The sequence below is a fragment of the Anolis sagrei genome, chromosome 1, assembly GCF_037176765.1.
Source record: "Anolis sagrei isolate rAnoSag1 chromosome 1, rAnoSag1.mat, whole genome shotgun sequence".
NCBI lineage: Eukaryota > Metazoa > Chordata > Lepidosauria > Squamata > Dactyloidae > Anolis > Anolis sagrei.
This window is the reverse complement of record NC_090021.1, coordinates 344,089,726-344,112,854: the sequence shown is the minus strand read 5'-3', so window position 1 is coordinate 344,112,854 and position 23,129 is coordinate 344,089,726. Positions and strand designations below refer to the sequence as shown.

At 44.2% G+C, this 23,129-nt stretch overlaps 1 pseudogene; it reads right to left on the bottom strand.

Moving 5' to 3' along the window:
* On the bottom strand, positions 1 to 22,428 carry LOC132781058 (cytochrome P450 2C18-like; annotated as a pseudogene).
* Between the last annotated feature and the right edge of the window lie 701 nt (positions 22,429 to 23,129).

Sequence of the window (23,129 nt, the reverse complement as noted above, 5' to 3'; positions counted from 1 at the left end):
AGTATTGTTGCCTCACAAAGAAGGTCTAGGAGAGTTGTTGAACAAAGAAGCAAAAGCTGAGTTTGTGCAGTGATCCCTGACTTTCCCCAGACAGGAACTTTTCAGCGAGGGATAACACAGAACTTGTAGGGCCGGGGGAATCTGCTCATGGGTTTCATCAGCGGTGTAACATCAATGTCCTTGGGATCCGTGATGGGTTTCAGCTTGAAGTTCTGGAGGATGGAGGTGAAGAACAAGAAGAGTTTCATGCGGGCCAGGCCTTCCCCTACACAGATCCGTTTCCCTGCAAGGAGACACAGGAAAGAAGGGGAAAAACAAGAAAAGGAGTCATAAAAAAGGAGCCTCCACCATGCACTGGGGCAGTAAATTCCACTATTCAACAATGAGGATGTTCTTCCCTGTAGTAGATCCCCACAGCAACATTCTTGTTCTTTCTTTCCTCATTGATTTCTACTAGGCCTGGGTAACAACGGAAAAATTTGTTTCTAAAATCAATTTGTTTTTTGAGGGTTTTTGCGTTTCGATTTTTAAAAGAAATCCGAATTTTTTCTTTTAAAAGGTTCGATATTTACGAAATTTCGTAAATGTAAAAAAAATTACGAAACAATAACGAAACAATTTCGAAACAATAACGAATCGATTCGTTAATGGCGGACGCGACCGCGCAATACGCTAAAAAACCTCCAAATGGGACAGGGGGAACTTCTGAAGCTTCCCTCTCCCTCTGTTGTTGACTGTTGGTGTGATATTATAATTTTTTTTCACTAATTAAACAAACAACAACTATAAAACTTGCCCCAGACATGCGGAAATAATAACGAAACAACTTCAAAACGATAACGAAACGAATACATAACGAATCCAAAACAATTACAAAACGAATTTAAAAATTCGTTTCGTTTTTAAGTTGCTCCAGAATGGTTCGTTATCGCTTTGTTATAAAAAAAATTACGAATTTTTAACGAATTACGAATTTACAAAACGAAACCGCCCAGCCCTAATTTCTACCCAAACGTTCTCAACCTGGCTTCCCGGTTGAAAACATCCAATGTTACTGCTCCTCTGTTTCAGTTTGGTCTATTTCTATGAAATAGGTTATATGCCTCTGTTATTATATTTCAGTCATGAGATTTGTCCCACTAGGTTTCAGTGAGGCCAATGATATTGTATTTGCCATGTATTAAGAGTTCAAGTTCGTCTAGTTTATTTCCCATGCTTTGTGACTTGGCAGAGCCGTCTTTAGATATCTGAAAGGAAGTTATGACCAAAAGGGGAAAAGCTTCTCTTCTGTATTGTCGAAGGCTTTCATGGCCAGAATCACTGGGTTGTTGTGGTTTTTTTTCAGGCTATATGGCCATGTTCTAGAGGCATTATCTCCTGATGTTTTACCTGCATCTATGGCAAGCATCCTCAGAGGTAGTGAGTAGGCTTGGGCGGTTTCGTTCGTTAATTTCGTAATTCGTTATTAATTCGTATTTAAATTAGCTTACGATCCAATATTGAGCCGTGCAGGAATAATGTGAGGAGTAAATTAGATCAGAAACAATTTTTTCAATTTATTTCGTAATTGTTTCGTAATTATTTCATAATTATTTTGGCATGTCTGGTGCAAGTTTTATAGTTGTTGTTTGTTTTATCACACCAACAGTCAACAACAGAGGGAGAGGGAAGCTTCAGAAGTTCCCCCTGTCCCATTTGGAGGTTTTTTTAGCATATTGCGCAATCGCGTCCGCCATTAACGAATCGATTCGTAATTTTACGAAATTTTGGAAATTTCAAAATTTTTAAAAGGAAAATTTCAGAATTATTAAAAAAAAACGCAACAACAAAACAAGTTTAGAACAAAAATTTTCCATGGTTACCCAAGCCTAGTAGTGAGGTCTGTTGGAACTAGGAAAAGGGTTTATATATCTGTGGATTGACCAGGGTGAGACAAAGGCCTCTTGTCTGCTGGAGCTAGGTGTGAATGTTTCAACTGAACACCTTGATTAGCATATAATGGCCTGACAGTGACTGGAGCAAACTTTTGTTGAGAGGTGATTAGATGTCCTTGTTTGTTTCCTCCTTGTTGTTGGAGGAAACCATGAAAATGAACAAAATCTGGCTCCCAGTGTTAAAAAAACTCTAAAATTACAACAGCACAACAACAGAGAGGAAACAAACAAGGACATCTAGAAGCATTTTCTCCTGATGGTTGTCCTGCATCTGTGACTGGCATCTTCGGAGGATCTGGTGGTTGTAAAGCTTTACTACCATCAAATCCTCTCAAGATGCCAGCCAGCGACAGATGCATGCAAGACATTAGGAGAACATGCTGCTAGAACAAGGCCAGGCAGCCACTTCACACAACACTCCACTTCTGAGGTTCTCTCCATCATCCACTTCGAAAGGTCCAACATAGGGAGATAGGGTATTTTCCTATTTTAAAATATTTTGGTGGCCTCCAATGCTCTTTTTTTTTGACACCATGGTGGTCAATATTTCCAGGCTTTTATGGAAAGGTATCAATTGTTAGCTCTCTTTGGACTGAAGCAATCCATATCTCACCGCCATGGGATGATCAGGTGGAAGCCACAACTGGAAGGACCACAGAGCCATTTCCCCAGCAATGGCCAACCCAGAAACCCAGAAAGAGCTGCTTGACCACCTGATGTCCAAGGTTGCTACCCAATGGGAGGAAGAGAGAGTCTTACCTGTCGAAAAGGGAATGAAGTAGTCGCTCTTCCTGAAGGTCCCATCTTCATCTAAGAAGTGTCCTGGGTCAAACTCATTGGGGTTTGGAAATTCCTTGTCATCGTGCAGCGCCGAGATCAGAACAGGCAAGATGGTGGTGCCCTGCAGAGTGTTGGATTTCGTGAGATAACAACCAAAACATGAAGACTTTGGAATTGCAAGGCCTAGGAAATGGATTATGTGTTTTGGTTTTACTTTATTGTAATATGCTGTTGGGCTTGGCCTCATGTTCAACATCTCTATTAATGAGTTGGATGAGGGGTTGGAAGGCATGATCATCAAGTTTGCAGACAACACCAAATTGGGAGGGAGAGCCAAGACTCCAGAGGACAGGAGCAGCATTCAAAGGGATCTTGACAGATTAGAGAGATGATGGAGAGAAAACTAACAAAATGAAGTTCAACAGATACAAATGCAAGAGACTCCACTTTGGCAGGAAAAAATGAAATTCAAAGATACAGAATGGGGGACGATGAGGCCTGGCTTGAGAGCAGGACGTGTGAAAAAGATCTTGGAGTCCTCGTGGGGAGGAAGATGAACATGAGCCAACAATATGATGTGGCGGCAAAAAAAGCCCCGGAGGGAGTGTGGTGGAGGCTCCTTCTTTGGAAGCTTTTAAGCAGAGGCTGGATGGCCATCTGTCAGGGGTGATTTGAATGCAATATTCCTGCTTCTTGGCAGAATGGGGTTGTACTGGATGATGGCCCACCAGGTCTCTTCCCACTCTAGGATTCTAGGATTCTAGGATTCTATATGATGGAACTTAATGTCAGGGGAAAACCTTTACCTTACCTGACAGATAAGGCTCCAACTACAACTCCCATGGAGAATAATAATAATCATAGAATCCTAGAATCATAGAATCAAAGAGTTGGAAGAGACCTCCTGGGCCATCCAGTCCAACCCCATTCTGCCAAGAAGCAGGAATATTGCATTCAGATCACCCCTGACAGATGGCCATCCAGCCTCTGCTTAAAAGCCTCCAAAGAAGGAGCCTCCACCACACTCCGGGGCAGAGAGTTCCACTGCTGAACGGCTCTCACAGTCAGGAAGTTCTTCCTCATGTTCAGATGGAATCTCCTCTCTTGTAGTTTGAAGCCATTGCTCCATTGCGTCCTAGTCTCCAAGGAAGCAGAAAACAAGCTTGCTCCCTCCTCCCTGTGGCTTCCTCTCACATATTTATACATGGCTATCATATCTCCTCTCAGCCTTCTCTTCTTCAGGCTAAACATGCCCAGTTCCCTAAGCCGCTCCTCATAGGGCTTGTTCTCCAGATTCTTGATCATTTTAGTCACCCTCCTCTGGACACATTCCAGCTTAGAGTCAATATCTCTCTTGAATTGTGGTGCCCAGAGTTGGACACAATATTCCAGATGTGGTCTAACTAAAGCAGAATAGAGGGGTAGCATTACTTCCTTAGATCTAGACACTATGCTCCTATTGATGCAGGCCAAAATCCCATTGGCTTTGTTTGCCGCCACATCCCATCCCTGGCTCATGTTCCCCTTCCTCCCCACGAGGACTCCAAGATCTTTTTCACACGTACTGCTCTCGAGCCAGGCATTGTCCCCCATTCTGTATCTTTGCATTTCGTTTTTCCTGCCAAAGTGGAGTATCTTGCATTTGTCACTGTTGAACTTCATTTTGTTAGTTTTGGCCCATCTCTCTAATCTGTCAAGATCGTTTTGAATTCTGCTAATAATAATAATAATAATAATAATAATAATAATAATAATGTGTTGGTCAGTGCATAATGAACACATTTGATTCACACTTGAATAAGCAGAGTTTCATGGTATTAGGCATGTACAATCAATAAAAAATGTTTGAAGTGACATTACAAAATTACAGGCTGCTGGTGTTCCATTTCTAAAGTGTTTCTAGGGTATAAATCATGAAAAATTAATTATTATAATGAGACTAATCAAATTTTGGTACTTTTAGTTATAGTAATTGCACAAGTGGGGAAACTTCAGGAGCTCCTTTCTCCCTCATTTGTACAGCTATTGGGTTGAAATTTCCTACAATGATAGAACACATTTACAGTTAGCCCATCAAGTTTCAGAACATTTCACTTATCCACAATTTTGGGGGAATTTTCAAAGTTTTTATAAACAGGTTTTTTTTAAAAAAAAACCTACAAGAGCGATCTCCTTGAATTTTCGACACAATGACACAAGATAATGGGATCATTCCCCTCAAATTTCAGAAATATTCAGATATCTACTGATTTTAGGGAATGTTTTAAAGTTTTGATAATAATTTTTAAAAAAAAACAAAAACAAAAAGCCACACCAGCTATCTCCTTGAATGTTTCTCTTCCTTATTAAACAACAGAAGTTCCAGTGAGGGATTTCAGTCAATCCTCCTCTTTGGAGATTCAATCCTTCATTGGAACTCTGGCTGGTCCCTGCAATGGAAGGACACATCTCTCCCCTGTCTATCCTGCTTGGAGCTTTCTGAGGCTGAGCAGAATTCTGGGACATGTAGTTCAGGGCAGGGCCTTCTGCATTCTCTGGCATAGCGTTCCTTGACTTCCCAAACTCCATTTCCCAGAATTCTATGCTTTCTTTACCAGTGAACTCTGCTTTCTCCCTGCTGCTTCCCTCTCCTCATGGTGAGAAGTCACTAGTTTGAAGTGGAAAGGCAGCCTTTTTGGCTTTGTTTTGCAGATTCAATCCTTCATTGGAACTCTGGCTGGTCCCTGCAATGGAAGGACACATCTCTCCCCTATCTTTCCTGCTTGGAGCTTTCTGAGGCTGAGCAGAATTCTGGGACATGTAGTTCAGGGCAGGGCCTTCTGCATTCTCTGGCATAGCGTTCCTTGACTTCCCAAACTCCATTTCCCAGAATTCTATGCTTTCTTTACCAGTGAACTCTGCTTTCTCCCTGCTGCTTCCCTCTCTTCATGGTGAGAGGTCACTAGTTTGAAGTGGAAAGGCAGCCTTTTTGGCTTTGTTTTGCAGATTCAATCCTTCATTGGAACTCTGGCTGGTCCCTGCAATGGAAGGACACATCTCTCCCCTATCTTTCCTGCTTGGAGCTTTCTGAGGCTGAGCAGAATTCTGGGACATGTAGTTCAGGGCAGGGCCTTCTGCATTCTCTGGCATAGGGCTCCTTGACTTCCCAAACTCCATTTCCCAGAATTCTATGCTTTCTTTACCAGTGAACTCTGCTTTCTCCCTGCTGCTTCCCTCTCCTCACGGTGAGAAGTCACTAGTTTGAAGTGGAAAGGCAGCCTTTTTGGCTTTGTTTTGCAGATTCAATCCTTCATTGGAACTCTGGCTGGTCCCTGCAATGGAAGGACACATCTCTCCCCTGTCTATCCTGCTTGGAGCTTTCTGAGGCTGAGCAGAATTCTGGGACATGTAGTTCAGGGCAGGGCCTTCTGCATTCTCTGGCATAGCGTTCCTTGACTTCCCAAACTCCATTTCCCAGAATTCTATGCTTTCTTTACCAGTGAACTCTGCTTTCTCCCAGCTGCTTCCCTCTCCTCACGGTGAGAGGTCACTAGTTTAAACTGGAATGGCAGCCTTTTTGGCTTTGTTTTGCTTCCTTGAGCTGAAAACGAAACTAACTGTGGGAGGCTTCCAAGGTTCACAAAATGCAAATGAAAAGGTATTGGGTTGTTGTAGGTTTTTCGGGCTATACGGCCATGTTCTAAAGGCATTCTCTCCTACCGATTTTAGGGAATGTTTTAAAGTTTTGATAATAATGTTTGTTTAAAAAAACAAAAAGCCACACCAGCTATATCCTTGAATGTTTCTCTCCCATATTAACCAACAGAACTTCCAATGGGGGATTTGCATATTCAATCCTTCACTGGAACTCTGGCTGGTCCCTGCAATGGAAGGACACATCTCTCCCCTGTCTATCCTGCTTGGAGCTTTCTGAGGCTGAGCAGAATTCTGGGACATGTAGTTCAGGGCAGGGCCTTCTGCATTCTCTGGCATAGGGCTCCTTGCCTTCCCAAACTACATTTTCCAGAATTCTATGCTTTCTTTACCAGTGAACTCTGCTTTCTCCCTGCTGCTTCCCTTCCTCATGGCAGCCTTTTTGGCTTTGCTTTGCTTCCTTGATCTGAAAATGAAACTAACTGTGGGAGGCTTCCGAGGTTTATAAAATGCAAACGAAAAAGTATTGGGTAAGCTTCAATTCTTAAGTTTTGGGCGCGGGCCATCACCATGTGTCGGATATTGACGTGTAAGTAAGAATTTAACAAATTTGATCGAACTGATGAGGACTAACAAATAATTGCACACCACTAGTAACCATTGCATATAGGATGTTGCATTATTGTATGTTGTGGAACTATTTGTCACTGTCTCCAATATACCATTCAGTTTTACTGGGACCATGGAGCAGTGTACTTCTGTAAGAAGAAGTGGAGAACTCACTTTGGGGATGACGTATCCTCTGAATGGCGTGTCTTTGACCATGGCATGGGGGACAGACACTGAAGCAATAGAGATGGACCTCTGGATCTCATGGATGACCGCATCTGTGTAGGGCATCTGTCCACGGTCAGCCATGCCGGGCATCCGAGAGCGGCCAACCACCCGGTCAATCTCTTCCTGCACTTTCTCTGCCAGGAGATGGATAAGGTGACATATCAAAAAACAAACATCCAGCAAACGACAGAGAAATCAAACAGGAAGGATCTGCCCTCAAATCCCATGTTAGTTTTTTTTAATATTGTGTGAGTGCCTGAAGACGACCAGAAAAAAAAAAACAGGCCTGATGAATCAACATGAAATTTGCACAAAGCCTAATATGGGTCGGACTTGGGAGACAAAGTGAGGAAGCAGTAAGGCGTAGCTGAATAATAATGGACAATAAGGTGTGTAGCAAAGTGTGTGAGGTATACAGCTCGTACCCCATAAGTCATCTGGCGTGGGCTGGTCAATGAGGTCACGAAGAGTTGGAAATGACTGAATGAATAATCAACAAATGGGTCACTGATCTTGATTTTTTAGAAAGTGTGTGAGTATATATATGGGGGGGGGGTCATTTTCAACTCTTAAACATTTGAAAACATGCATAGGAAGTGGGTTGTTGTAGGTTTTTTCGGGCTATATGGCCATGGTCTAGAGGCATTCTCTCCTGACGTTTTGCCTGCATCTATGGCAAGCATCCTCAGAGGTAGTGAGGTGAGGATGCTTGCCATAGATGCAGGCAAAACGTCAGGAGAGAATGCCTCTAGACCATGGCCATATAGCCCGTATAAACCTACAACAACCCAATGATTCTGGCCATGAAAGCCTTCGACAATACATACATAAGAAGCGCTATGGGGCAAACAAAACTGACTGGACTTGCACTCTTGAGTGTCCACTGAAGTTTATCGATGGAGCCTGATTTCTGACAAAGTGTGTTGACACAGTTTTCAAGTGTTTCCAACAGATGTGGTATTCTTTTGTAACTATAAATTACCAATTAACAGTCATTCTGAGTTATTTTAAGACTTGAAACTTTGTAACTAAAATAGAAAATAGATTTAATTCAATCTATATAAAATATAGAATGAACTGTACTATTTAAATTATTTTGTGTTGTGGAACTGCACTTTTTGGTTCACCATAAAGAAGTTCCACCCCCACTCTCACCCCCAAGATTCTGGCTATGGCACTGCCCTCAATTGATCAAGAAGCTCAATTGGTCCATAAACATCACGTGTGATGTCTTTTAACATCACACGTGACCTGAACATCAATTCAGTGAATGCAATCCAGAATTAATAATCTCCCCACTTCCAGAACTTATTTCCAACCCAAACATATTTCCAGAACCTGTTAGTCTTGAACCTGTTGAGCCGAAGCCTTCACATCTGCCTTACCTTCAATCTCTGGGTGCTTCTGGAGGATCAGGAGCCCATATTGGAGTGTGGAGCTGGTTGATTCGGTTCCTGCACCAAACAAGTCAATGCAGCAGGAAACCATGTTCTCCATCGTGAACTCAGAGGCCTCGTCATGTTTCTCCTAGTGAAACATGTCAGGTTTTGTAAATTACCTCAGGCCTAATCCGCATGTAATTAGGATGTGGAGGCTCATGCAATGGGGAAGTGTAAAAGCTGTGTTCTCCCTAATTGGAGTTGATGAGGGATGAATGGAGGTTGTTGGAAAGAATGAGAGAGATGCTGCTGGAGGAGAGAGTTTGTATATATTGTGTATATAATGTATATATATTGCTGCGACTAAAGAAGAGGAAAGTCTTCCTGCATATTTTTGGAAAGAACAACTGTGTCTCTGTGTTCTTCTTACGGCAAAAGTCTACTACACCTCTCTGTGGGCATCTGGAGTTCTTAGTCCTGTTCACTAGGGCTGGGCGGTTTCGTTCGTTAATTTCGTAATTCGTTAATAATTCGTATTTAAAGTAGCTTACGATCCGATATTGAACCATTCAGGAGCAACTAAAAATCGAAACGAATTTTTTCAATTCATTTCGTAATTGTTTCGTAATTGTTTCGAAATCGTTTTGAAATTGTTTTGTTATTATTTCCGTATGTCTGGTGCAAGTTTTATAGTTGTTGTTTGTTTTATCAGTGATAAAAAAATAAATTATCACACCAACAGTCAACAACAGAGGGAGAGGGAAGCTTCAGAAGTTCCCCCTCTCCCATTTGGAGGGGGTTTTTTTTAGCATATTGCGCAATCGCATCCGCCATTAACGAATCGATTCGTTATTGTTTCGAAATTGTTTCATAATTTCCGAAATTTCGTATATATCGAACTTTTTTAAAGGAAAATTTCGGAATTCTTTTAAAAAACGAAACGCAAAAACCCCCTAAAAACGAATCGAGTTTAGAAACAAATTTTTCCGTGGTTGCCCAGCCCTACTGTTCACACTACCAGTTGTTTTCTTATTGTTTAAACCTCTGACAACACAGACAACACCATCAGTAGAGTCAGGCCAACTATATCTACACTGGAGAATTAATGCAATTTGAAACTATTCAGAGAACTATGTCTGAATGCTCTCGGGGAGTTATAGCTTACACATTCTTGCATAAACCTGTCAAATAATACTGGAGGAAGAAACAGGCATAGCTCCAACATGTGGAGGCCCAGAAACAGATGAAAGGTCCCTCCTTTGTAATGGATTAGACTACCTTACAAGGTTGGTATACAGGCAGTAAGAAGCCTAGTTTGGAAAAGTTAAGGAGAGTGGGGTGGGGGTGGAGCGATCAGGCAGCTTAATAGCTGGAAGTGCAGTCTGATTGGCTGATGAAATTGGAGGGAGTTGTTTGCAACTGGAGATGGGTGGAGCCAGAGAGAAAGTAGGAGCTAAAGTAGCCAGAGTTTTGTCAGGTGGGAGTTGGAAGTTAGGAGTTTGAAGACTTAGTTTAGGAGATTTGAAGGGGAAGGAAGGAAGGAAGGAAGGAAGGAAGGAAGGAAGGAAAGAAAGAAGGAAAGAAGGAAAGAAGGAAAGAAGGAAAGAAGGAAAGAAGGAAAGAAGGAAAGAAGGAAAGAAGGAAAGAAGGAAAGAAGGAAGAGTTTTGGGAAGTGTTATTAGAAAGCTACATCTTTGAGGAATGAAATTAAAGCCTTCAGGGAGAAGGAGAAGAAGTATTAGTGAGCCTCTACAGTCTTAGAGTGCTGGGATGGAAAGAGGATTCAAAAGGTTTAAAACAGCCTGTTTGTATTCCTGTGTGTGGAACATTGTTTTTTAAGAATCCCATGTTATAAAACCGTGCTCTGTAAAAGTAAAACCTGTAAAAGTGAAACCACTGCACATCTTTACTGTTCAAGAACAAAATATACAACATATTCTTCTTTTAGTTCAAATGAAGAGTCTGTGTGTCCTCTTGAACATTCTAGCAAGGAGGTGGCCTATGGATTAGGGCTGGGTGGTTTTGTTTCGTTAATTCGTAATTAGTTAAAAATCCGTTATTTTTTTGTTAACGAAGCGATAACAAACCATTCTGGAGCAGCTTAAAAACGAAACGAATTTTTCAATTCATTTCGTAAATGCTTCGTATTTCGTTATGTATTCGTTTCGTTATTGGTTTGAGGTCGTTTCGTTATTATTTCTGCATGTCTGGGGCAAGTTTTATAGTTGTTTTTTGTTTAATTAGTGAAAAAAAAATTATAATATCACACCAACAGTCAACAACAGAGGGAGAGGGAAGCTTCAGAAGTCCCCCCCGTCCCATTTGGAGTTTTTTTAGCGTATTGCGCAGTCGCGTCCGCTATTAACGAATCGATTCGTTATTGTTTCGTTATTGTTTTGTAATTTTTTTACCATTTACGAAATTTTGTAAATATCGAACTTTTTTTTAAAAAAAAATCAGAATTCTTTTAAATATCGAAACGCAAAAAACCTCAAAAAACGAATCGATTTTAGAAACAATTTTTTCCGTTGTTACCCAGGCCTACTATGGATCAATAAATGGTGGCAGCAAAAGAAATCTTAATAATAAATTGGTGGCAGCAAAGAAATATATAATATACAGTGGTAGCATCCCACTGCCCTGTCTTGTGTGTGTGTGTGTGTGTGTGTGTGTGTGTGTGTGTCCTTGTCCCTCTTGGCTGTCCTGACCTCTCATCTTTATTGCATCCTCCATCCCAACTGCCACTGCCCTTGCCTCAGAGGGAATGAAGAAGAATGAGGAGCGGCTCCATCATGCCTAGACTCATTAAAGAGAACATTGAAGCTAAAACACACACCACATGTGCATCCTGAAAAGCCTTCCTGCAAACACGTAACCATGAAATCTCTTTTAAATAAAATGCTCTGCTCCTTAGAGAAAGAGTTGAGAGTGGGGGCTGACCTGGCCTCACGTGGCATCTCTCCCCCCACCCCAATCATTCAGAGGAACTACCTGGGATAACACTGGACACTTGGCTTTCTTTGGTCTTGATTTTGGGGCCTTGAACCACTCTCTGCACTGAACTTCCCCCACGCAATGCCAGGAGATGTCTTGGAGTCTCTCCACCTCAACTTCAGTAATTCCCTGAATCCAGGTTTTCTTAGGTAAAGAATACTAAGGAACAGTGGCATCTCTCAGTGGCTGTTGGGGGTCCCAGGATGGAGGGGCTTCCAATGAGCTCCCCAAGTGGGCAGGCTGGGCACCTTGGAGAATTCCTTAGGAGTCCAATGGAACTCTATCACAGAGACACCCCTCCAGAGTCCATGTCACTAGAGTTTGGTGCCTGAGGATGGCCCCTGGTTATGGGTCCCAGGGCTCTCCCTTACCTGATCCATTCTGATAAAGAAGCAGTCGATGAAGTCCCGAGGTGAGTTGGGGTCCAGAGTAGCCCTGTGCTCCTTGGCTTCCTCCAAAATGAATTCTCTGCATTTGGCATAGCTTTGTATTACGTGCTGATGGGGCCCTGGGACCCATTCCATGAGGGCAGGGAAGGCACTGACAAGCTAGAAGAAAAGGGGGAAGGCGTTGTTACACAATAAGAGGTGACATGAGAGCCAGGTTCAGATATCTGGAGGGTGCTCAGATTGAGGAAAGGACGAGCTTGTTTTCTGCAAACAGTAGAAGAATAGAAACATGCACTGGCAGATTATGGGAGAGGCAGCCTGGACTCAACATTGATGGGATTCAATAGTAGAAAACTCCTTAAAGTGCAAAAGACAAAGAGGGAATAGCATAAAAATACAATGCAGAGCAGAAAAGAAGAAAAAACTGGCAAAAGAAGGCTCTCCATGGAGAATTCCAGGGAAGATTTGAGAGCAAAATTGAGAATTTACCATGTTATATGGCTCACAAATGGAACTTTGAGAAAGGAGATGAAGGGCCCGATTCTTGCAGCCCAAGAACCAATGCCATTAAAGAAAAGTCAGCAACAGATTGCATGTGTAGACTTTGCAAGGAAGGAGGTGAAACTATGGATCGTATGGTTGCTGTTAGACCATGCAAGGCCTTCAAGATGAGTACCATCCCTTTGAAAGTGATCCAGTGCTCAAGGGTTACCAATGCAGCTGCAGTAAGATTGGGGTGATGTGGCATCTCATCGGAATTCCCGCAAGAAGCCGAGCAGCTGCATTTTGTACCAACTTGAGCTTCCGGATCTCAGACAGAGGAAGGCCAATGTAGAGAGCGTTACAGTAGTCCAGTCTTGAGATGACCGTGGCCTGGACCACCGTAGCTAGGTCGTCCCTGGACAGGGAGGGGGCCAAACGTCTAGCCTGCCGCAGGTGAAAGAAAGAAGGCGGTTCTGCTCACAGCGGAGAGAGACCTGGGCCTCCATCGTCCGCAGAGGGTCCAAAAGGACTCCCAGGCTCTTGACCAACGATGACGGGCGTAGCGCCTCACCATCCAGGGTAGGCAGCTGGATGTCCCCACTGCCCGGTTGACACAGCCGTAGGATCTCCGTCTTTGCTGAATTCACCCTCAACCTGCTGGCATGCAGCCATCCAGTCACGGCCTCGAGGCACTGATGGAAATAATCAGGTACAGAGTCCGGTCTGCCCTCCATCCTCAGCATCAGCTGAGTGTCATCAGCGTACTGGTAACACTCAAGCCCAAAACCTCAAACCAGCTGAGCCAGTATGATTTTTTTCCAAGTCTGAAGGCCATTCTTGTGTTTTCCATATTTGCTGGCATATGGCATACATCACCTTGACAGCATCCTCTTTCAAGATTTTAAACAGTTCAGCTGGGATCCCATCGTCTCCTGCTGCCTTGTTGTTAGCAATGGTTCTTAAGGCCTTAAGAACACCTCAACATGCGAGAGTCCAAAAGTGGCAGGCTCAAACCCAGAACCTCAATCCATGGCTGATACCAAATGAGAAACTCTCTCCTGGGCACACAGAAAACTGGGCAACACTTGGACAGCCCTGAACAGGTTGCGCCCTGGCACCACAAGATGCAGAGCCAACCTTAAGAAATGAGGCCACAAAGTGGAGTCCATGAAATGTGAGTGTGGACAAGAGCAAACTACAGACCCACTATTACAACGCAGCCTGAGCCCTGCCACATTCACGGTGGTGGATCTTCTCACAGCTACTGGTCAAAGGACATTCAGTAATGCCAAGTTTTTAAACTTTGTGGTTTTTAACTACATTAGAATGACATCCGCCTAGTCAAAGCCATGGTCTTCCCTGTAGTCACCTATGGATGTGAGAGCGGGACCTTAGGGAAGGCTGAGCAAAGGAAGAGAGATGCTTTTGAGCTGTGGTGTTGGAGGAAAGTGCTGAGCGTGCCTTGGACTGCGAGAAGATCCAACCAGTCCATCCTCCAGGAAAGAAAGCCCGGCTGCTCACTGGAGGGAAGGAGACTAGAGGGAAAGTTGAAGTCCTTTGGCCACATCATGAGGAGACAGCAAAGCCTAGAGAAGACAATTACGCTGGGGAACATGGAAGGCAAAAGGAAGAGGGGCCGACCAAGGGCAAGATGGATGGATGGCATCCTTGAAGCGACTGGACTGACTTTGAAGGAGCTGGGGGTGGTGACGGCCGACAGGGAGCTCTGGCGTGGGCTGGTCCATGAGGTCACGAAGAGTCGGAGACGACTGAACAAATGAACAACAAACAATGGCACCCTTGGTTCGCTTCTGATCTGATAGAGATAACCTGGAATTGTAGTAAAGGATGAGTGCAGATGAGGCCTTAAGGAGAAATATCACCCCACAAGCAAAGAGAGAAAAGGGCCTACCTGTGCCCAAATAGAGTTGAAAATCTTAATGTTTTCATCAAGCATGGCAATCAAGGTTTGAAACTTCTTGTCGTCGTATCCGTAGCGCTTTCCAAAGATGACGGAACTGATGACATTGAAGGAAGCAGATGTGACGAGGTAGTGTGGGTCAAAGGGTTGGCCTGGAAGGGGGAAAACACAACAGTCTCGTCCCAATCCAACATTGAGGAAATCAGTCCTATTTGACTCAGCCTGGAAACTCTTGATCTGTTTCCGTGGATTGGGTTGGTCCTTGAGCTACACAAGTGCCGAGAGAGAAGCAGAGAGAAGCAGAGAGACACAAAGTTAGGAGTGGGCACTTGCTTCTTGAGCTGCTCAAGGAGTTTATCCACATGGACAAAGAAATTGCACTTTAAATCTCTCATGAAAGGACATAATGTGAGTTGATGTGTGCAGGTACCAGGAGCTCCAATTTTGTTTGCTTTGCATTGAATGTTTGTTGTAGTCCTAAGTTTCAGGGACTCTGAAAGGTGGCTTCTTTTGGCTGAAATCATAGAGCAAGCCACCTGTCAATTATAGTTAGGTTCCCTGGTCCCGCCCCTTTTTGAGTTTTAGAGGGAATAGGAGCCATTTTGGGCCAGTCCACACAGAGCAGCTTTCCATACAGGACATGAAACCAAGAGCTCCTGTAGAAAGCTTCATCTTCTATGGCTTGGCTGGGGAGATATACAGCCCACAGCTTGGCTGAGGATCATACAGCCTTACAGCTCCTTTGCTGAGGGACTTCAGTCTGCCATCACTGAAACCTGAACTCCTTCTTTGGCAAGATACTCCACTTTGGCAGAAAAAATGAAATGCAAAGATATAGAATGGGAGCCAATGCCTGGCTCGAGAGCAGTACGTGTGAAAAAGATCTTGGAGTCCTCGTGGACAACAAGTTAAACATGAGCCAGGAATGTGATGTGGCGGCAAAAAAAGCCAATGGGATTTTGGCCTGCATCAATAGGAGCATAGTGTCTAGATCTACGGAAGTCATGCTACCCCTCTATTCTGCTTTGGTTAGACCACATCTGGAATATTGTGTCCAATTCTGGGCACCACAATTCAAGAGAGATATTGACAAGCTGGAATGTGTCCAGAGGAGGGTGACTAAAATGATCAAGGGTCTGGAGAACAAGCCCTATGAGGAGCGGCTTAGGGAACTGGGCATGTTTAGCCTGAAGAAGAGAAGGCTGAGAGGAGATATGATAGCCATGTATAAATATGTGAGAGGAAGCCACAGGGAGGAGGAGGGAGCAAGCTTGTTTTCTGCTTCCTTGGAGACTAGGACGCGGAACAATGCCTTCAAACTACAAGAGAGGAGATTCCATCTGAACATGAGGAAGAACTTCCTGACTGTGAGAGCCGTTCAGCAGTGGAACTCTCTGCCCCGGAGGGAGTGTGGTGGAGGCTCCTTCTTTGGAAGCTTTTAAGCAGAGGCTGGACGGCCATTTGTCAGGGGTGATTTGAATGCAATATTCCTGCTTCTTGGCAGAAGGGGGTTGGACTGGATGGCCCATGAGGTCTCTTCCAACTCTTTGATTCTATGATTCTATGATTCTATGATTCTTTTCCCCTGGAAGTCTACAAAGCTCTGCTTGGTAAGGGTCGCTCGCGGAAGCCGGACGCAGTTGGTACCGGGTGCAGGGGCTCCACGCCAACAGAGGCAAAGACAGACTGCCCAGATTAGAAGTTAAGGATTTCCCCATTAGTTAAAATACTAGTCATGAAGATAGTGCCTTTTCCTGGTGGACAAGATTGAAAGAGCCAATAGACTGTTAAGAAAGCCTTGAAATACCTGTTTGTTTTCATTAATAAAGAACTTTGTTGAACCTTTAAGCAATCTAAAGACTTTGTTTTGGGGAGGTCCACGGGCCTTTAATCTGAGGCAGCCCCGGCGTCCCATTGGGCACACAGAATTTATGTCTTATGCACAGGCACAGCGTGCAACCCCTCTACGTGGGGTTGCCTTTGAAGACAGCCCGGAAGCTCCAATTAGTCCAACGGGCGGCAGCCATGATACTAACAGGAGCGGGGCGCAGGGAGCATACAACTCCTCTGCTGCACCAGCTCCACTGGCTGCCGATCTGCTACCGGGCTCAATTCAAAGTGCTGGCGTTGGCCTTTAAAGCCCTAAACAGTTCTGGCCCAACTTATCTATCCGAACGTATCTCAGCCTATCAGCCCACCAGAACCCTAAGATCTTCTGGGGAGTCCCTGCTCTCTATCCCGCCGGCTTCACAATTGCGGCTGGCGGGAACGAGAGACAGGGCCTTCTCTGTGGTGGCCCCTCGGCTTTGGAACACCCTCCCCATAGAGGTACGATCAGCCCCCTCGCTGATGGTGTTTCGGAATAGATTGAAGACATGGATGTTTAAACAAGCATTCGGTTAATCCGTTGCAACGAATTATGATGACTAAAGGATTGGTAATCATGGACGATGAATTTGGATTGCGACTCCAGTTACGAGATGCATTGGATGGTTATTGGTGGCCCAATAATTTGTATTGTATATGTGTTTTATGCTTTTAAACTGAATATTGTTGTTTTTTAAGTGTTGTAAACCGCAATGAGTCGCCGATTTAGGCTGAGATATTAGCAGTATACAAGCGCATTAATAAATAAATAAATAATAAATGATGCACCCGATCATATTGTACATGTTGTTCCAAATTAAGAGTATACTACTAATTCTTTACTCTTCACCTGCATGACATATTTTCCTTGACAAGGCAGTATGTGGGCTGATCAAGTGTGAACTACATGTGGTTTATTTTACATTATGCCACAGGGGTGAGCAGGAGGGAAAGTCCCTTGTATGGGAAACCCTGTACCTAGAAGTTCTACGAAACTAAGGTCCATGCAAGAGTTTGAATTTAGAGCCTTTTGACAAGCCATGCCAGGAGGAATTTCCTGGAAACTCCTTGGGCTGGGGATGGACAATAGGGTCCACTTACCCTTTGTGCCATGGAATTGTTCCAGGAGATACTGAGCTTCCCCTGGATCTTCTCCTCAGTGCTCTTCTTCCCCATCCCAAAGTTGCGGAGGGTGGTCAAGGTAAAACGCCGCATCTGCTTCCATGTCTTCCCATTGCTGAATATGATCCCTGGAACAGGTGAAGGAAGAGACCATGATGGGAGGGTAGGCAGGGTCAAGGTGAGGGAAAATGGCCGCATGGATCTTCAGTGTTATCTCTTTAGACAGCTGTCAGGGGTGATTTGAATGCAATATTCCTGCTTCTTGGCAGAATGGGGTTGGACTGGATGGCCCAGGAGGTCTCTTCCAACTCTTTGATTCTATGATTCTATGATTCCAGACTGAGGGATTGAGGGTCTCAACTCGGGTACTAGGGCTGGGCGGTTTCGTTCGTTAATTTCGTAATTCGTTAAAAATTCGTTATTTTTTTTATAACGAAGCGATAACGAACCATTCAGGAGCAACTAAAAATCGAATGAATTTTTCAATTCGTTTCGTAATTGTTTTGTATTCGTTTCGTATTCGTTTCGTATACGGAGAGAGGACGGTCTACAAATAAATAATCATCATCACCATCATCATCATTAGAGGACTGACATTCAATGAAGGGAAGTAACAGTGTGCAATGAGATAATGATCTCCAACCCAATTATTGCTAGACCCATGTATGTTTGTGTGCAAACTTCCATGATGAGCATCCATTATATTCAAAAGACCACATATCAACATAGGTGTCATACACCTCTAGCCTATCTGAGAGGTCTAAGGGAACACTCAAACCATTAGACTTATTCATAAAAGGGTTGCCATTGTCTTTGTTTCTGTGGCTTAGACAATGTGACTTGTCCAAGATTACTTAGTGAGTTTCCATGACCAAGGGCCCTTCCACACAGCTATTTAATTCAGAATATCAAGGCAGAATATCCCACAGTATATGGGTTATCTGGGTCCACACTGCCATATATTCCAGTTCAAAGCAGAAAATGGGGGATTTTATTCAGCTGTATGGAAGGGGCCTAAGAGGGGATTTTGACCATGCTCTAACCTGCGAGAGATCAATCTGAACTGCATACCTTTTCCTTCAAAGAATTGATCTGCGAACGGTATTTTTGCCCTGGCAGAAAAGTCGTTGCCCTGGTCAATCAGAGCTTCTTTGATGGCCTCAAAGCCATGCAGCACCACAACAGGTTTCATCCCCAAATAAAGTGTAAACACGGGTCCATACTTCTCACTTATCTGGAGAAAAATGAAGAAAGAAACATATTGCAGGTGGCCATATGACCAAATTTGGAACATCACATTGTTGGCTCATGTTTAACTTGTTGTCCTCATGGACAACAAGTTAAACATGAGCCAACAATGTGATGTGGCGGCAAAAAAAGCCAATGGGATGTTGGCCTGCATCAAGAGGAGCCTAGTGTCTAGATCCAGGGAAGTCCTGCTCCCCATGCTCTATTCTGCTTTGGTGAGACCACATCTGGAATACTGTGTCCAATTCTGGGCACCACAATTCAAGAGAGATATTGACTCTAAGCTGGAATGTGTCCAGAGGAGGGCGACTAAAATGATCAAGGGTCTGGAGAACAAGCCCTATGAGGAGCGGCTTAAGGAGCTGGGCATGTTTAGCCTGAAGAAGAGAAGGCTGAGAGGAGATATGATGAGGGCCATGTATAAATATGTGAGAGGAAGCCACAGGGAGGAGGAGGGAGCAAGCTTCCTTTCTGCTTCCCTGGAGACTAGGACGCAATGGAACCATGGCTTCAAACTACAAGAGAGGAGATTCCCTCTGAACATGAGGAAGAACTTCCTGACTGTGAGAGCTGTTCAGCAGTGGAACTCTCTGCCCCGGAGTGTGGTGGAGGCTCCTTCCTTGGAAGCTTTTAAACAGAGGCTGGATGGCCATCTGTCAGGGGTGCTTTGAATGCAATATTCCTGCTTCTTGGCAGAATGGGGTTGGACTGGATGGCCCACGAGGTCTCTTCCAACTCTTTGATTCTATGTTCTTCCTCATGTTCAGATGGAATCTCCTCTCTTGTAGTTTGAAGCCATTGTTCCCTTGCGTCCTAGTCTCCAGGGAAGCAGAAAGGAAGCTTGCTCCCTCCTCCTCCCTGTAGCTTCCCCTCACATATTTATACAAGGCTATCGGATCTTCTCTCAGTCTTCTCTTCTTCAGGCTAAACATGCCCAGCTCTTTAAGCCGCTCCTCGTAGGGCTTGTTCTCCAGACCCTTGATCATTTTAGTCGCCCTTCTCTGGACACATTCCAGCTTGTCAATATCTCTCTTGAATTGTGGTGCCCAGAATTGGACACAATATTCCAGATGTGGTCTCACCAAAGCGGAATAGGGCATGGGGAGCATGACTTTAAGCCGCTCTTCATAGAGCTTGTCCTCCAGACCCTTTATCATTTGAGTCGCCCTCCTCTGGACACATTCCAGTTTGTCAATATTTAGAGTATTTGTGTCCCAAGGGGACTCAGGATGGCTTACAAGTGGCAATCACTAGATGCTGACAGAACACAACAATTAACCATAATTAACATGAACAAATCAACAGCTATAAAAAAACATTAAAAAGGCAATAAAAATACATTAAAATATTGCCCCTTAAAATATTAACCCAACCCAACCAAGTCTGATTTAGAAATCTACAAGTCACCTTCAGGCTGAGAAGAGCGGTTTATAAATACCATAAATAAATAAATAAGAATAAATAAGAAGAAAGCAAGGGAAACATAAGACAAATAATAGTGAGATTAACTGCTGAATTAATGGATTACAATGAAGGAGTTCCCCGACAACCCGAAACAGCTCCAATGATCTATTTGCTGCAGACACTATATGGGCAGTTGTGAAAGACTCCTTGACTACCCGTATAGCCACGGTATACGCCCTAAGAGGGGCTGTAACCCATGCTTGGTCAGACACATCTCGAGATTTCCTCCATATGCACTCTAGCTCCCATCTCATGTGTTTCGTCACAACCAACTCCTCTGTGAACCAGGGAGATGGTGTGTCTCGACGCAATGTGATGGGGCGTTCGGGAGCAATCGTATCTATCGCCCTGGTCATCTCCCTCTTACAGTGATCAACCAAGGTGTTGACAGGATCACCAGGCTCCATGGCAGGAAAAACCCCAAGATTCCTCAGGAATCACTCCGAATCCATCAGTCTCCTGGGGCAAACCATCTTAATTTGTCCTCCACCCCTGCGGAGGTTGAGGGTTGCGGAAAGTCTAAAGCTGATCAGATAGTGGTCAGACCATGACAAAGGAAGGGTGCTTTGTTCTTCCACTCTGACCATTCCACTGTCTGCTACAAAAACCAGGTCGAGTGTATGTCCAGCCTGATGAGTGGGTCCAGATATAATTTGAGAAAGCCCCATGGTCGTCATGGCGGCCATGAAGTCCTGAGCTGCACCAGTCAAATAGGTCTCAGCATGGATGTTAAAATCTCCCAGCACAACCAGGCGCTGGAAGACCAAGGCTGAATTAGAGACCACCTCTGCTAGCTCAGACAGGGAAACTGCTGGGTCGCGGGGTGGGCGGTACACCAGCAGAAACCCCAGGCTGTCTCGGTTCCCCACCCTCAGGTGTACACACTCAAACCCAGATGATTGCAGAACAGCACATCCGACCATGATGATGGATTGCCGATAGACTACTGCGACCTCTCCTCTTCCCCCCCCCCCGGCCTGGCCTGCTGATGCACTTCGAAACCCGAAAATGGCATTAGATTTATATGGGAGAGACACGAAGGAAATATGGTAACGTACAAAGATGTAAAAGATTGCCAGTAAGGCAGTAATGAGAAATCATGTAATACAACAAAAAGCATATAAAAATAAACTGGCTAAGGAAACAATAAAAAAAATACAAAAAGCCATAGAGGAAATGGAGAAGAAACTTTAAAAAGACTCAAAAGATACAGAAGTTAAACAGGAATTAGACCTATTGAAGAAAGAGAAGAATTGGGGGGAAAAAAGAAATACATAAAACAGCATTTCCAAAATGCAAATTGCTTGCCAGGAAAATAAGAATCATAGAATCATAGAATCATAGAATCAAAGAGTTGGAAGAGACCTCCTGGGCCATCCAGTCCAACCCCATTCTGCCAAGAAGCAGGAATATTGCATTCAAATCACCCCTGACAGATGGCCATCCAGCCTCTGCTTAAAAGCTTCCAAAGAAGGAGCCTCCACCACACTCCGGGGCAGAGAGTTCCACTGCTGAACAGCTCTCACAGTCAGGAAGTTCTTCCTCATGTTCAGAGGGAATCTCCTCTCTTGTAGTTTGAAGCCATGGTTCCATTGTGTCCTAGTCTCCAGGGAAGCAGAAAGGAAGCTTGCTCCCTCCTCCTCCCTGTGGCTTCCTCTCACATATTTAAGAAGAAAAAGACAGTTCCAAAACATCAAGAAGATCTGCCATGAAGACAAAACCTATACCTCTGACAAGGATATTATAGACCAAGACAAGAAATTATGTTTTAAAGAACAGATAAGGAAAGAAGATATAGTGGAATATTTAAGAATCCTATATATGCTGATTGAAAATTTTCTTGGTTTTAATGTAATGTATCACATGTGTATATTGTAAACCGCTCCTAGCCTTCGGGGACTGGCGGTATAGAAAATTGATTAATAAATAATAAAAAGGTTGGGAACCACTGGTTTAAAGGGTGTGTTTATTAGGTTTGCATGACATCAAATTGGAAGGGATAGCTTAGCAAGAGATAGTTCTCTAGAAGACCTCAAAATGGCCTTAACAAATCTGAGTGCGGCGCCAAAAGCAACAATGAATTTCAACAGGAATGTATGAAAGGAGTGGTGGTCCTGCTTCTTCCACTAACCTTGGAGAACTCCTCATCCCAGCGTTTGCCCTTCAGCTGCAGAACATTCCCAACGATGGGCAGCGGAGTGGGGCCGGGGGGCATTCTCCCGTTTCTGTACATCTTGCTATTCCAGATGGCAGAAAGAAGAAGGAAAGATATTATCCCGACGACCAGGAGAGCAGTGCACGTCCCCAAGAGCTCCATCTCAGGGTGCAGAAGCAAGAAGGGTCCCAAATCCAAGGAGGGAGAAGGCTTGGAGTCACTTGGCTCCACTGCAAAGCAAAGCGGTAGTCAACATTAACCAGTGGGCATTTCCCCATTCTTTTTTCTCTGAATAATGTAGGCAAACATTTTATTAACCCCCATCTGAATTATAATCTAGTTACGCACAATTTTGTGCCTGTTCCTTGCTCTCCGTTTGCTCTTGTTCCTGTCTTTTGGTGCAACTATGCAACCATTCCGGTCCCCATTTCCGAAGGACTGAGCAGGAAGCTTAACCTCTTGCAGAAAAAGCAGCCAGGATCACTGCAACACATTAAAGATGCTCAGATTTAGGAACACTATGAGCCAATGATATGGCAAGTCTGGAAGGGCACCAACGTTTGCTAGGTGCACGGAACATGATCTTGAGAGAGTGTGAGAATGTGTGTTTGTGGGCATGCAGGGATGCACACAGGAAGGGCATGGGGGTAGGAAATGCATCTGGTACCACAACCAGCCTGCCCAACCCAATGGTGCACCTCAGCATTCCCTGACACCCCTCACCCAAAGAAAGAGCCCCACCTCCAGAGCTGGTAAGGCTTACCTCAACCATGGAAAGGTAGCAGCTTTCTCCCTCTTCCCCTTTCTCTGCCCCACATTCCCTTTATGTGGTGAGATCCTGTTTGTCTTCATTTCTCTTCTCCCTCCCTCTTCCTCAATGCCACGTCTTCTCTGAAATACCTCCCTGCTGTGGGCTCTCTTTCT